This window comes from Silene latifolia, chromosome 11 (genome assembly GCF_048544455.1).
Source record: "Silene latifolia isolate original U9 population chromosome 11, ASM4854445v1, whole genome shotgun sequence".
Lineage (NCBI taxonomy): Eukaryota > Viridiplantae > Streptophyta > Magnoliopsida > Caryophyllales > Caryophyllaceae > Silene > Silene latifolia.
The window spans coordinates 55,837,492-55,854,067 of record NC_133536.1 but is presented as its reverse complement, the minus strand read 5'-3'; the positions used below and the strand labels follow the sequence as shown (position 1 = coordinate 55,854,067).

At 39.1% G+C, this 16,576-nt stretch overlaps 1 non-coding gene across 1 annotated transcript; it reads right to left on the bottom strand.

The window, feature by feature from the left end:
- Nucleotides 1–10,498: 10,498 nt before the first annotated feature.
- On the bottom strand, nt 10,499–10,605 carry LOC141616228 (small nucleolar RNA R71). Its single transcript, XR_012530585.1, has one exon. It is a non-coding gene; the product is annotated as a small nucleolar RNA R71 (small nucleolar RNA).
- Nucleotides 10,606–16,576: the final 5,971 nt, after the last annotated feature.

The following is a 16,576-nucleotide window of genomic DNA, read 5'->3' as shown; positions in this document are numbered from 1 at the left end:
GAAGTTGGTAGAGTATTTGCATGGTATGAGACAATGGTGGTGAGCTAGGTGACGATATAATCAAGGATAAAATTTGAATAGTTGTTGAGGTGATTTTGTTGATGGATTTAATGTTCGTTATTTGAGATGATAACCAAATAGAGGAAAGGAATTGTTATATTTAGAGGTGATTGTAAGAAAGTAGTTATATGAAAGATGGTGGTGTCGTAGTGTTGTCACTAGTGGTTAAGGATGATGTTAAATAGGGAAGTTAGCCATAATAAAGAGGTTGATTTTGTGGAGACGTGATTGGTATGTATGGTGGTGAGGGAGTATAATATGTGGATATAAGAGGTGTTTTCTAGTAGTTGGGTACTTATGATATGGTTACGTTTGTCGAGTGGTGATAATTGTGCGGATGGGCGGATATGTTATAAAGGGCATCAGAGTTAAGCTCGGGTGAGAGATATCCATTATCAAGTGGTAACTTACGTGATCACGATTGGCTAGTTAGATTTTTTTATGAGTCTATTGTAATACCCCAATTATCCGGCCAAGATAATTGGAGCGTTACCATCTTGGTTTCCCGAGGTAGTGTTTCAAAACTTCAATAAAAGAACATTTTATAAATATATATAATGTTTAGTGAATTACATAAATGTAAATAAATAAATAAAGGCACAACTCGTGACAACTATACTCTCTAGCCAACTATACTCGTCTCGTGACTCATCAAGCTCGTCCCGTCTCCCACGTGCTATCCAAACAACCTTTACTGAACCTCCTCGCCATATGACCAAAGCAAATCATATGGATCGACATAGGCCACCCCAAAAGAGATAGCTGACAATTACACAGACACACAAACGTCAGTAACGATAAACAAAGTGTGACACGACTAATGTGTGTGAGTCAACCACATGACCATGATATAAATGACACACAATTATCCAACCGTCACGCCGGTACTGGGACACGCCCCAGACGTACCCATAACCATTGGTGCCAGGAACACGTTCACGACACCATACTCACACAAGGTACTCCGAACACGTCGGTGGTACCGGGCTCAAGAGCGACTCGGGTCCCCAACCAGACGTCATACCTCACCACACGCGTCCCTCTAAACTCAAGTCATTAATGTGCACATCGCTCTTGGAGCGATAGACTCCAAGAGGCGACTCAAGCGGAAAACAGTCTCCCAACCGCCTTCCGTCTCCACAACAACAAATAGCTAAACATGCCCTTCGACATATGAAATAACACAAATATGCAAGATACCGTATCACATGCCAATTACAGACATATCTAATGCAATTAAATGACAAACGACTCATTTAACAATTAAATACATTATCAAACTGAGTAGGATAAACCTACCTTTTAGCAAATCACCGTAAGCTACTCGATACACCAACATCCGTCTCATAAATCCTTCTCACAAAACCGTCTCCTAAATAAGATAATTAAATACGATAAATTACTAACTAATCTAGTCTAATTAAATACGAATTAATATAATTATATAATTAAATTCAAATTCCGACTCACATATCCCGCTAAACGAGGTTTGACCCAACACACTCACACCCGTGACTCCCTCCTCACCCATGGCAGCCACCACCAGCTGCTGCGACCACCGACAAACCCCGAGCCACCATTAGCCACCTCACTCACGGCCCCACAACACCAAACGACCCACGACAACAACATCAACTAATGACAACAACCAACAACCACCCTCAACTCGCACGACCCCACCCTCGTACCACTCTGGCCATCACCATCCACACAGCCGTCGTCATACCCAGACATGGTGGTCGCCGTACAAGCCCACCACCATACACGACTCTCCCACGGTACCCATACTCGAAAATAGCAACAACAACCATCAACAATAACAGTCGTGCACCCTCCTTTTACCCCTCGATTCCGCCACCTACAGCCACCAAGCCCACCACCCAAGACCACCACCATGACCTCCTTACTCCCCTCGACACAACCCACCCAAGGTCAGCCCAAAACAACCACTAAAGGTGGGTCAAAAATCTGTCTTAAGACCGTCGCACAAAACAGATATAATCCAAAATATAAACTCGGTCAAACCCCTAAATTGGGCGGTCGACGGGGTCAATGGGTGGTCAACGGGGGTCAATGGCGGGTCAAGGTCGAGGCGGGTTAAATAAAATAATATAAAAACTAGTAAGACGGTCTTACCTTACGAACTCGGGGCGGAGGGACGGAATTCTCTTTCTCTTTTCTCTTCCTCTCATTTCTCTCTTAAGATGGGTGGTGGATTTTGTGAGATTAGAAAAGGATAAGGGTTGGGGTGGATAAGGTAGAGTATATATAAGGTGGGTACGGTATACGTATATAATACACGTATAGTTTATCGTATTATAATTATTATTATTATTATTATTATTATTATTATTATTATTATTATTATTATTATTATTATTATTATTATTATTATTATTATTATTATTATTATTATTATTATTATTACCATCCTATAATTATTATTATTTATTTCATTATTCCGTCTCAAATATAATTCATATAAATACAATATAGTATTATTTTATAAAAAATATAAAAACGGAGTATTACAATCTTCCACCCTTAAAAGAACTTCGTCCCCGAAGTTCACCTCACTCTCTCGTTTCCTCAAATCTCATGCATTCTCTCGCACCTCACATGTTTATCAACCGTATACGCTCTTTCTAACATCACACTCATCTCAAAGTTCTTCACTCAATTCTCACTACTTTCTCACATTCTGTACTTTCTCTTTCCTCAATTTCCGAATAGTTGCATCTACTCCCCCTAAAAGAGAACTTCGTCCCGAAGTTCGACTATCAAACCTCAAACTGCGGTCTCATATGCTCGTTACTAAATTCCAAAAATGACTATGTTTCAGGTTCAACCTACTCTCTTACCTATTGCAAATCCATTATCAAATCTCGTATCATCTTATGCCACTGCTATAATCCCAATCTAGAAACCTCTCTAGAAGTCTCTTTACGGGTACCCCTACAAGCCTCCCAAAGGTCAAGCGCCTAGTCCAACCCACGGTTCCCAATCTATAATCCCATAAATAACTCATAACTCAAATTTGCTATAGGAATACGTATCTATCATGGGGTGTAACCCGATTATAATTATGTATCTATGTCACGTCAAATCTCATGCTTTCACATGTATGCACATCAAAACACCAATTACGCGAATTCTAGGAAACAATCAGTTAATGCAAAATTTCTTGTCATTTGACTCAACATGATTAACATTCTCAATTCTGGATCTCATGCCACGCATATACCACGTCAAATCCACCATATGGTCACACATGTGTTTCCATATCCGTTCCCATCCATCATCAACCCTTCCGCTTATACGGAAAGCCACAATCACAATCAAGCAAAGACCACTATGCGACACATATAACTTGCATGTTTCATCTTACTTTTACACAACAAAACAAAATCACGTTGATTAACACATATCCAACAAGATTATCACATCATTTGTCATCCAATTACTCATGTTAAATCACGATTTCCAGTCAATTGCAACATGCCACCCAGGATGATCAAACATAAACAATTGACAAAGTCTCATCCATATAGGGTCAACATATTCATCCGAAACAAACCAACAAATATAAGGCACGAAAATAAGGGTATAGACCCCATACTAGGCCAGGTATTGACATAACAAGGGGCAAAGCAGATCACTCGGTCGAGTATAGGAGGCCACTCGGCCGAGTAGGCGGCCACTCGGTCGAGTGCATGGTGCACTCGGTCGAGTGCCATATGGGAAGAATGTTTTCATTCTCTAACTCGTTCCCAAGCTTTCCTATTTTATCACTCAATTAGGCACTACAACTAGATCACGATATACACCGTGGGTGTTTCACTTGACGATTGGGAGGTAACTTCAGAAACACATCTATACTACCGCTCATAGGACAGAATTTCACCAACTACTTTCACACGTCATGCATGCATACTTAAATCAAACGTTTACGCTATATAACACCAATGATCAAGTACCCCAACAATATGATTGGATCCTCAAACATTATATACCACACTCTTACGCTCATGACCACGAAAACCAAGCTTGGTAATATTAAATCCACAACTTTATCTCACAACGACCTTTACTAGACATATTGCACCCTCGATTCTCCTTCATCACCACAAATTCAATCTACTTCTCTCTTATATTCCTATTTCATAACTTCTTGTCACCATTTATTTAATTCATACCATTCCTCAAGTCAAATCTCATATCCTCTAAAAACATTTATCAACTCGTGTCATCACTCTCTTTTAATTTTGGTACCCCAATTATTCCCTCATCATTCCATAAGTCTTACCCAAGCGTATGCTATTCCAAGATACTCAAATCATACTAAATAAAGTCACTCTCACATGTCCTTTAAATGTCGTTAACTAACTATGAGTTCAAACAACCGCTAAATATCCAATCTTGGTCGCACTCCACTAGTTATTTATAGGTTGTCTCTCCTGATCAACTCACCCCACTCAAACTTCACTAGGGCTACCTATGTTTCTAGTTTTCCCAAATTCCCAACTTGATGTTTATACATAATTCCACACTTGAACTCTTCACCTGAATCCCTTAAATGCATCAATACCTCTAGGCAACGAGACACACACTCATATACGACTAGTTTTCGTTCAATGTTCTCTTACCCACAATAGTTATACCATCATATAACCGAACCCAAATTATTTCTAACATATTATGAGTAAAATGGCAACATTATGAGAGAAGGAAACCATGTTTTAAACATGAACATGTAAAATTAAATCGTATACCCTATGGTATATATATAAAAAAAAAAAAAAAATTGGCAAAATTTTAAGATAGGATTCTCAATTTAAATCAATGCATAGAACTATTAACAAGACTGAAGTCATATCACTCAATTAAATCAAGAAAACTTTAGAGCAAAATTTTTAAATTCTAAGAACATACCTAACATTGTTAAACAATATTTGGATCAACGTATTACTACATGAACAAGGACTAAGTACCAACAAACAATTAAGTCACATTCGAGAGCAAAAGTCAAAATTATTCATTTTTCGATGAAATTTCAAAGGATGTTGGATAAAACCCTAAAAAGAAATGAAATTTCGATTCAAAATGATGCATGCCGTTACTAACCAAGATGGTGCCTCACTAGTTAATTAAACTAGGTTTCAAACACGGAAAATCGAAATTTTGGAGCGAACATTAAGGTTTCGGGAAATTTTGGAACGAAAATTTCAAGGCAAATTTTCAAACATACGATAAAGGTTAGTAATAACAACCAAATTTTGATCCTTGTTGAACCATCAACCAAGCAACAAATATAAAGTCGAATTATCGACTCAATAACATATATTTTCGAGTTCATAGAAAAAAAATTGGGTGAAATTCAACATGGAAACTCCATATTTGACATCATAAATGACGAAAAACGTGATTAATCACTACTACAAATTTAGGCAACTACAACGCCCCTTTAACAACGATTATTCACGAAAATCACAATAGACGTTGTAGAATGTATGGCGCGAATTTTACTAAAATAAATTACAACGGGTATGGTTATAAAAACCGTTGTTATTAGTTTTAACAACGGGTCACACATGCACAACCGTTGTTAATAATTTGGCGCAAAATTGGCGCAAAGTTAGTGAAAAGTAATTACAACGGTTATTTTTGAAACCCGTTGTTAAAACTTATTCAACAACGGGTGTTTTTTACAACCGTTGTTAAAACATATTTCACAACGGTTGTTGTTTAATAACCGTTGTCAATACCTTCCATACTATAAACCACACAAACAAGTCTCGCTGCTGCCCACAAAACACAACCCTTAATACACAAACACAAACACAAAGAGACAAACAAACACAAAACACATACACACTCTCTTTCTCTCTTTCTCTATTTCTCTCTTTCTCATCGTCGCTTTATCTTCTCGCCGTCATTGTGATTTCATCGTCTATTACGTTACGTATTTATCGTAAATCTCGCCAAATCACTTTGTCATCGTCATTATTTTCTTTTTCTATTTATTTCTTTTGCATATATGTGTTTTTATCGACCATTATGTTATTTGTTTAAGTATTGTTCGCATAATTAGTTACTAAAACAATGAAGAAGCAAGATGAAGAAGTAAGATAAACATAATTAATATATATATATATATATATATATATATATATATATATATATATATATATATTTATAAATACATAAATTAAAAAAAAAAATTACATATGTAAAAATGCAATTCTTATATTTTCATGGAGGATCTTATTGTGCTCTATCGTATCCATCCTCTCCTCCTTGGCTATTTGGAGTTTCCGTTCAGCAGCTTGCTATATCGTCATATAGCCGCAATCGCTCGCTGCTGCTCCCGTCAAGCCATCTTCTTTGGCGTGCTTCAGTGCGGATCGAGCTTCCGCAAGGTAGCTCCTGAAACTTTCCTCAATATGGAGGAACCGGCGGATGAAGTTGTTGTTGTTCTCGATCATGGTAAGAGTCTTTAGGATGAAATCATTCATTTTCTTAGAGTTTTTTGAGTTTGATTTGAAAGATTAAGTAGAGTTTGTTTTAACGATTAGAGTTTGGAGATGAATATATGAGATAATGGGAATGTTAGTTGAGATATGCAATGTATTTATACTAAGCAATGTGTGGGTTGAGTTAATTGCTTTTTAATTAATATATATGTTAGGAAGTTGTGCCATAATCATCATCATCTCTCTCAATAATGATGCTTCAAATCCTATTACTAACCCTTCTCATTCCATATTATCCGTTCATATGTACAGTGAATGTCAGTAATAATGCATGCATTGGAATTCTAACAGGCCGTAATTATGCATGCATCTAGTAATATTTAATTTTTTTTTTTTTTATTTTTTAAGAACAAACAACAACGGTTATTTTAAAACAACCCGTTGTCTTTAGTTATAACAACGGTTTTGTATATTACAACCCGTTGTTATAACTTTCCCCCCAAAATTGAGTCACACTTTCCACAACGGTTTTTTATACATAAAACCGTGGTTAATAGTTTTAACAACGGTTTCCTTAAGTAAACCAACCGTTGTTAAAACCTTCTACAACGGACGCTTTAACAACGTCCGCTTTTTTATATAACAACGGTTTTTGACCGTTGTTATAGCCTGTATCTGTAGTAGTGAATATCGTAAATCGAACAAAATTGTCATTAATTGACAAAAATTGAAGGGACTAGCATAGATTTATACAAAACCAAATTGGATGGATAAGAGGAAAGAAAGCGTCACTTGCAAGATGAAATTAGCCAATTTAAGAGGCTAAAAACTAGCATAAGAATTTGAATTCGAGCAATAAACAATCAACAATGAAGTCTTATATGAAAATGATTTTAAATGGGCGAATAAAAGAGATAAAATAAAGCAATAACACAATTTTAGTGAAACTCACAACCCAAAAGTTGGCACTCGGTCAAGGGATGAGTCCACTCGGTCAAGTGACTCACTTCCAGAAATTTTCAAGTTTCTGGAAATTGGTCCACTTGGGCGAGTGGTAGGGTTCACTCGGTCGAGTGACTGGTACTCAGTCGAGTACTAGCTCGCGCTCGGTTGGGTGTCTCTCTTTGGTTTGCAATTTTCGACTCACAACCATTATATTTACACTAACGACTAATCTAATAACAATCATTTTTAATCACATTCTAACATGTAATACCCATTCATCAAAACACATTATGCATATTAATATATACATCCAATTTTCATACGATAGATGCACCACATCATCAATAACGATATCGTGAAAAGCCTATCGACTTGTTATAGTAAACACGTAATCACGCCACATATCATCATGCATCGAATGAACCCATATATAAGGCAAGGAACTAAACTATGATCACAACTACATGAAATCAAGCAACATTTCATTTCAAAAAGTAAATCATGCAAGATGATAAACAAAATTCGTATCACGCATACAACCATGCAACATATCATGTTTCGTTTCCCGACTCGTAACCAGCCACATAGTGACCAACCGAAACTATAGGATCTAGTTTTGAAATGAGGGATCCTACTCACCCAAAACTGACCTCCTATTGCATTCAAGTCGGGTTCATTTTACTAGACACTCCTAGATTCATTTTATTTCATTGGTTTAGGTTCAAAAATCGTCGCTCTGATACCACTTTGTAACACCCCAACTATCCGGCCAAGATAATTGCAGCGTTATGATGCGTGTCATTTATATGATGTTTTACACCCTATTTTACACGCATTTCAGAGCTCATTTGTGTAGTTTAAGCTGCCATTTCCCCTATTTCCGTCTATTTTCGTGTTTTTGTACATTATTGCAGAAATGTGAAGAATTCAGCGGAAATCAAGCTAAATCCGTCCCCGAGTATCTTGCATTGCATTTGACGTGAAGTATTCACTTAAGGAACGAGCTTGGTGCGCATTTCAAGGCCCAAAAGACAAATCCACGAGAAGTTAGAAGTCAAGTGTCAGCTACTTCGGTCGATCGACCACTGCCTTCAGTCGATCGACCAACCCACGGGTTCCAGTAGCTACTGTTCAGTTCAGAGTAGTCGATCGACTGCCATCCTTAGTCGATCGACCAAGTCGCTACTTCAGACGAGAATTAAAAGATCGAGATTTATAAAGCCCATGAGTTATTAGGTTTAGAAATAATAGCTGCGTACTTTTCCTATATAACGCAACATGAGTTTTCAGAATAAGTATCTAATTTTTATTCAAGTTTAGTAGACAGTTTTAGTTTATCAATAATTAGGGTTCAAGGATTAATTCGGGATTGAATACAATTCACTTTGGCATTCGACTTGTTCTTTTCCTTCGCAATTCACACGGTATTCTCTGGTTTTAATCAGTTATTTTGCATTCATTCATAGTTGTAGAATTGCTAGATCAGTTTCCCCAAAGCCGAATTGTCGTCTTATGTTAATTGTTTATTTCTCCATATTAATCATGAATTCTGTAGTTTATTTAGCCAATTTTATTGTTGCCTATAATTTCAGTATGAGTAGCTAAATTGCTTGTGCTAGGATGCAGGGGAACTGTAGGATTAGGCGGCGTAGAATTAACATGGACTGAAATCGCGTGTCAGTCGATCGACCGCCATACCTGGTCGATCGACTGGCCACGTGAGGTTTTACCTTGTTTTAATTGTTTTAATTCTTTATTCGACGAATCGAGTGCACACGACTCGTTGAATGTTTAAGATTTGACTGATCCATTAGATCGAGAGATAGGGACAGTTGTTAGATCACCAATTAAAATGACTAAACTATGCTAAGATCGAAAGATAGGTAAAGTTTAGATTATTAGTCACTTCTCAGGACGAGAGTCAGTATTAGTGATATTAGGGACTTATAGCGAAATCGAAATATGCTATCTGTTAAGAGTGGACCGAGAGGACCTCTTGTTTTCCCGCCTCATGTGTTTAATTTAGACCTGCTTAGTACGCTGCCGCCGAAACTATAGTGAACCGACCATCCTAGTACCCCTTCTTTTATCTGTTCTATCCGTTTATTTAGTTTATTGTCTTTCTTTTCTATTAGCTATAGACTAATCAAATCAACTCCCACACTTGTTACCTTAGACTAAATATCAGACAACTATTGATTACATCTGCCTCTCTGTGGTTCGACCCGACTGCCACTGTCATTAGTAGTAGTTGGAATTATAAATTTATTTTTGGTACTCACAACGACGGGTATCAAATTTTGGCGCCGTTGCCGGGGAGGCAATTGTTCTAATTTTTAGTTGTTTTTTTTATTTAGTCTTTCTTAGTTTAAGGGACATCCGTTCCTTAAACTTTTCTTATATTCTTTTTGTAGCTTCTTCTTATACGCAGGTCACAGGGTGGTGAACTAGTACCGTTCAATCCTGAGATTGAGAAATCCTTGCGTGAGTTGAGACGATCATCAAGGGTATTGCCGACAGAGGAAGAGCTGAGTACTCTGTCTAGTTACTACGAGAACGAGCTGTTCGAAGAGGATCCACCTACATCTCCTGCTTCTACTTCTTCAGCTGAGACAGTCACATCTCCAGAAATTCCAATCATGGCTGAAGAAGCAACTATAGCAAGTCATTCATAGCCGACAGCTGCAAATCTATACAAGGGGTTCGAATTACCTGGAGCTGATAGGAAATTCGAATCGAAGCCTTCCTATATCAACTTAGTTGAGAGGAACCAGTTCGGGGGTGCTGCAAATGAAGATGCAGCCAAGCATATGGAGATATTTATCGATTATTGCTGCTCTATACCCCCACCGACCGGTGTGACCCAGGACCAGATAAAGGAGACCATGTTTATATTCTCACTCCGCGATGCTGCAAGGGAGTGGTACAGAGATCTGGATCGAGCCGCTCATGGGATCACCGACTGGAATTCTTTGGCCTTGGCATTCTACAAGAAATACTTCTCTGCCTCGAAGACGAATGCCATTAGAGCTCAGGTCACGAGCTTTAAACAGGGACCTGATGAGAACTTTCATGAAGCATGGGTCCGTTTTAAGAAGCTGGTGCGAACCATTCCGCACCATGGGTTCGAAAAATGGAGTCTTTGCAATCAATTCTATAACGGGCTGTATGACGATCAGAGAGCTATTTTGGATGCTGCAGCCAATGGCCGATTTGCTGAAAATATGGGAGAGACTAAGGGGTGGAAGATCATTGATGACTTAGCCACCCATAAAGCTGAATATGGGAATTCGAGAGGCAATCAGAGGAGGAGTGCTGAATCCCCTTCTGTAGCTGCATTAGAGGGTCTCACGGCGAGGTTTGACAAATACGAGTTGGGAGGAACTTCAAAAGGAGGGATGTATCATGTGAATGATGTTTCAGACGGTCCTTTCGTCTGTAGAAGATGTGGAGCTGAGGGACATGTTGCAGAAAATTATCCTAGTCCCTTCGAGTCTTGTGCTGCCTTTCAACATTACAGGCAGACAAACACGTACTATGAGCCGAATGTCCATCCCAACTTGAGGTGGAGTAGCCAGAATGTCCTGAATCCGACTCAACCTCCACAGCAGCAGCAGCAGCAGACTTATGTGCCTCCTCATAAGCAACAACAATTTCAAAAACCTCCCTATGTACCGCAGCAGCAACAATCCCAAAATTCTGAGTTTGCTGAATTGAAGAATATGTTGCAAAAGGAGTCCCAAGCTAGAGAGGCCGGGATGAAACTACTAGAGAGCCAAATTGCTCAATTGGCTAGCAAGAACACAACTCGAGCTCCGGGACACTTACCGACTCAAACTGACCAAAAGGAGACCCTTAATGCCATCACTTTGAGGAGCGGGTCCACCTTGGAGGGGCCTGCTATGGTCGAGGACAATGCTGAAAAAGATGGGGCGAAACTGAGTCGAAACAAAGCTGGAATGAACAAAGGAAAGAAAAAGGCGTCTACCAGGTATATCAGTCGATCGACCGACATACCCGGTCGATCGACTGAAGCGCGCAAATAAACAGCTTCTGGAACTGTAGAACTCAGTCGATCGACTGAGCAACATGGTCGATCGACTGAGGACGCTGCTGATAGTGAGCCTTTTCGTCCTCCAATGCCCGATAACTTGAGGGATCATTTGTTTCGGGGTACGACAGTCCCGAAAATATTAGGGCAGGACCCGAGTGTTGATGGGTCAGTCCCGGTTCCGAAGTTCGACCTAATGTCGGTCAATGGCTCACATTTGAGACGGCCTGAAGAGGGCTCACGCTTCAACAAGGAGAAGGTGGTGGACTTTCAGCCTAAGTCCACGGATGCCGGCATGCGAGATTTAGAGGAGATGGCTAAGTTACTTCTTACAGCCCCATATCCAGAAAGATTAGTGCCGACGAAGGAACAAGTATCTTTCAATAAATTTGAAAAAGTTATTCGTAGCTTGAATGTACAAGTTCCTTTTCTCGAGTTAGTAAACCAAGTGCCTGCTTATACTAAATTCATGAAACAACTTGTATCTAAAAAGCGGTCACTTGAAACTGTGCATACTGTCGCACTTACTAAAGAATCATGTTCTTATCTAACCCACACTGCACCCCATAAGCTAGAAGACCCAGGTAGCTTCTCCGTTCCTTGTAGCATTGGTACCTTTTCTATTGAGAAGGCATTATGTGACTTAGGAGCCAGTATAAGTGTAATGCCCTTGAGTCTTGCTAGAAAGCTGAAATTAACTAGGTTCGCAGTGACCGACATGACAGTACAGATGGCTGACCGATCTGCGGTCCAGCCTATAGGAGTCTTAGAAGACATTCCCGTGCAAATAGGAAAGTTCTTCTTCCCTGTAGACTTCGTTGTACTTGATATGCCTGAGGATGCCCATATTCCTATCATACTAGGTAGACCATTTACGCACACCGCTTTGGTGCGATCATAGATGTTGGTTCGGGAACCTTGACCTTCAAAGTAGGGTAGCATTCCATTGTTTTTGCCCAACCTGCTAAGAAGAAAGACCCCATGTGGCCTGTGACTTGCAATACGGTTTCTGAAAAGAAATCCTTCTTTGTGATTCCTGATATGCCTGTCTCTATTCCTATTCCTGTCGTAACCCCTCCGCCCCAGACTGGGAGCAAATTGGAGGAAGATTCGTCTATTTTTGATATTACAGGAGCTGGTTTAGGGAAGGAAGAGTCGCATGTTGCTCCAGCTGTGAAGGAGCCAATCATTTCACGAGGCGGTCTTGGTTGCCTTAGCTATGGCACTGATGAGGAGGTTGAAGATGAGCCGGTCAAGGCAACAGAGTCTGATCTGGATTCCGACGAGTCCGAAGAGGTGATTGCTTGGGATGATGTCCGACATGTTGACCCGTTTAGTCTTGCAGACGATGGAAGTGAGAGTGCAGCTGAGAAGATGAGCACTATTGAGGCTACCTCTTGTAGCCAGAAGCCGACGAAGTGGGCCATTCTGTGCCCGTTCTTGATCAACTATTAGTTGATTGAGACTTCTTTAAAACATTTACATTTTATTTGCTTTCGTTGAACCTTTTTATTTATTGTTTTGTGTGCACGAAACTTCGCCGTTTACGTTTGCTTAGGTTTTTAAACTCTTTAGATGGTTACTTTGGGTTTTGCGCAATTTTTGGGCGCGTATTATTGTGCAATTGCCGGTTTTTAGACCTCATTAGCTCAAGTAATTGAGCAAATACGAAGAAATCAGAAGTTACAGCAGTATTTCCAGTCGATCGACTGGACTGCATAGTCGATCGACTGGTCTGTAGTTCCCAGGAACTACTGTTCCTTTCGCCTTGGTCGATCGACTGAGTGATGTGGTCGATCGACCGCCCTGCACTGCTGTACTTATTCACAACCTCTCCCCTGCTCTGTTTGGTCGATTTGCGGAATCGAGGGAGTTTTCTACTCCACCATTATTTTCCATCATTATTTATTTCTTCTATTTTTCTCAATTATGCACAAAATATCGCTTCTTTATTGCTTTCTGGTTTTTATGCGTGGTATTTGTTTGTCTTTCAGGTACTTATTGGTAGCACTGCTGGCTACTGAAACCTCCTAGCTTACGCTGGTTTGGGGAGGTTTCCTTTGCTGCGCTTAAAGTCTTGTGAGTTCCCGATTTCCACTTCATGTCGTCTTTATTTTACGCAAATTCTCGTTTCTCTTTTCTTTCACTACATGATTTTGCATAATGGGGACATTGTGCGATTTGGTTTGGGGAAGGGTTTTGCGTCGCATATCATTTGCTTGCATTCACGTCTACATTTTTGTTTTGCATTGTTTATTTCATTTGCTATATATACAGAAAATCCAAAAAAATTGAAAAAATTTCAAAAATTCAAACAAAAATGCACGTTTATTTTAGCATATAGGTTGAGTCGGAACGGTAGTATTTCCATGATGACATTGCATTTGCATTTGTTTACGCCTAAGCCTTGCAAATTAACATGTTATTAGTAGAATCATATGCATAATCTACGAGTTTTCGTTAATATATCTTGCTGAACTTGAGACTTGACTTAGATTTTTGGCAAACTACATCATATTTATGAGGTTTAGAGCTTATAACTGGTGTCATTCATGACCAGTTTATTTAGGATGTGAGTAGTTACTCCTTATGAGACATGTTACATTAATGTGCATAAATATGAACTTAATCTGCTTAATACTTGTATGCATTCGGTTTGTGGTTTGTTGACACATGTGGTAGAGGTTTCCCTTTATTCGTTTTGCCCATAAGCTTCACACTGCCAAAAACAGCCTTTTTGTCCCATTACTACATCCTACACTTAGCCTGCTCTTGTCAAGCTAGTAGTCTATGTTCTTGGGATTGTTACTTAGTTTTTGGTGGCATATGCTCTTATTGAGATTTAGTTGGTTAAAAAGTATGAAGGAGGGAAAAAGTTGAAAGGAAACAAAGAAAAAGAAAAAGAAATATAAAAACAATGATTCGAGAAAGAAAGAAAAAAAAAACGAATGTTGTACTGTTCAAAACGGTCGATCGACTGCTCTACTTGGTCGATCGACTGGGGTCCGAAAAGAAATCAATTCGCATAATTCAAGCCTTTATCTTACGGCGATTTTTGCTCCCATGTTGCATTAGTATCTTATGGGGAGTTCATTGATTACTATTATTTTGGAGATTGTGAGATCTGTGCTTTCTAATAGCACCGTTTTATTGACTTATGAGCAAGAAGTTGGATGTTGCCATATGGTTCCGTTTGGGTACTAGCTTGATCACCTATACCTCCACTTTTCCATAATTGTTTTGCCCCTTCTTACCCATACCTCACATATCCCATATATACCTCGGCATGTGTCATGGTCATTTGTTGGTTGGAATGCATATGTACGGTCATAGAGATTACTTTCATATTGTACTGCAGGCATGTTCTTATAGGTCGTAGTTAGGTGAGAGTCTCTACAAAATGAATTCTTTCTATCCTCTTATATATTCACCTGTGCTTATGTGTGATATGAGCGACCCGTGAGAGTCCAATTTGATAAGTCTCTATGGTTGACGGTTCAGCAGTTCTTAACGACCTTATAATTCGTTTGCATGATTCATACGCTAAATTTATTGTTGGTTGTTGCATTAAAATGGTTTAGGCTTTACAGTTTGCAATTCGCTCTGAGATTGAACTCGTTCCATTAGGTCTTTAAATCGAGTCTTGTTCTTTCTTGGGGACAAGCAAGGATTTGGTTTGGGGAAGTTTGATGCGTGTCATTTATATGATGTTTTACACCCTATTTTACACGCATTTCAGAGCTCATTTGTGTAGTTTAAGCTGCCATTTCCCCTGTTTCCGTCTATTTTCGTGTTTTTGTACATTATTGCAGAAATGTGAAGAATTCAGCGGAAATCAAGCTAAATCCGTCCCCGAGTATCTTGCATTGCATTTGACGTGAAGTATTAACTTAAGGAACGAGCTTGGTGCGCATTTCAAGGCCCAAAAGACAAATCCACGAGAAGTTAGAAGTCAAGTGTCAGCTACTTCGATCGATCGACCAACCCACGGGTTCCAGTAGCTACTGTTCAGTTCAGAGTAGTCGATCGACTGCCATCCTTAGTCGATCGACCAAGTCGCTACTTCAGACGAGAATTAAAAGATCGAGATTTATCAAGCCCATGAGTTATTAGGTTTAGAAATAATAGTTGCGTACTTTTCCTATATAACGCAACATGAGTTTTCAAAATAAGTATCTTATTTTTATTCAAGTTTAGTAGACAGTTTTAGTTTATCAATAATTAGGTTTCAAGGATTAATTCGGGATTGAATACAATTCACTTTGGCATTCGACTTGTTCTTTTCCTTCGCAATTCACACGGTATTCTCTGGTTTTAATCAGTTATTTTGCATTCATTCGTAGTTGTAGAATTGCTAGATCAGTTTCCCCAAAGCCGAATTGCCGTCTTATGTTAATTGTTTATTTCTCCATATTAATCATGAATTCTGTAGTTTATTTAGCCAATTTTATTGTTGCCTTTAATTTCAGTATGAGTAGCTAAATTGCTTGTGCTAGGATGTAGGGGAACTGTAGGATTAGGCGGCGTAGAATTAACATGGACTGAAATCGCGTGTCAGTCGATCGACCGCCATACCTGGTCGATCGACTGGCCACGTGAGGTTTTACCTTCGTTTTAATTGTTTTAATTCTTTATTCGATGAATCGAGTGCACACGACTAGTTGAATGTTTAAGATTTGACTGACCCATTAGATCGAGAGATAGGGACAGTTGTTAGATCACCAATTAAAATGACTAAACTATGCTAAGATCGAAAGATAGGTAAAGTTTAGATTATTAGTCACTTCTCAGGACGAGAGTCAGTATTAGTGATATTAGGGACTTATAGCGAGATCGAAAGATGCTATCTGTTAAGAGTGGACCGAGAGGACCTCTTGTTTTCCCGCCTCATGTGTTTGATTTAGACCTGCTTAGTACGCTGCCGCCGAAACTATAGTGAACCGACCATCCTAGTACCCCTTCTTTTATCTGTTCTATCCGTTTATTTAGTTTATTGTCTTTCTTTGCTATTAGCTATAGACCAAATCAAATCAACCCCCACACTTTT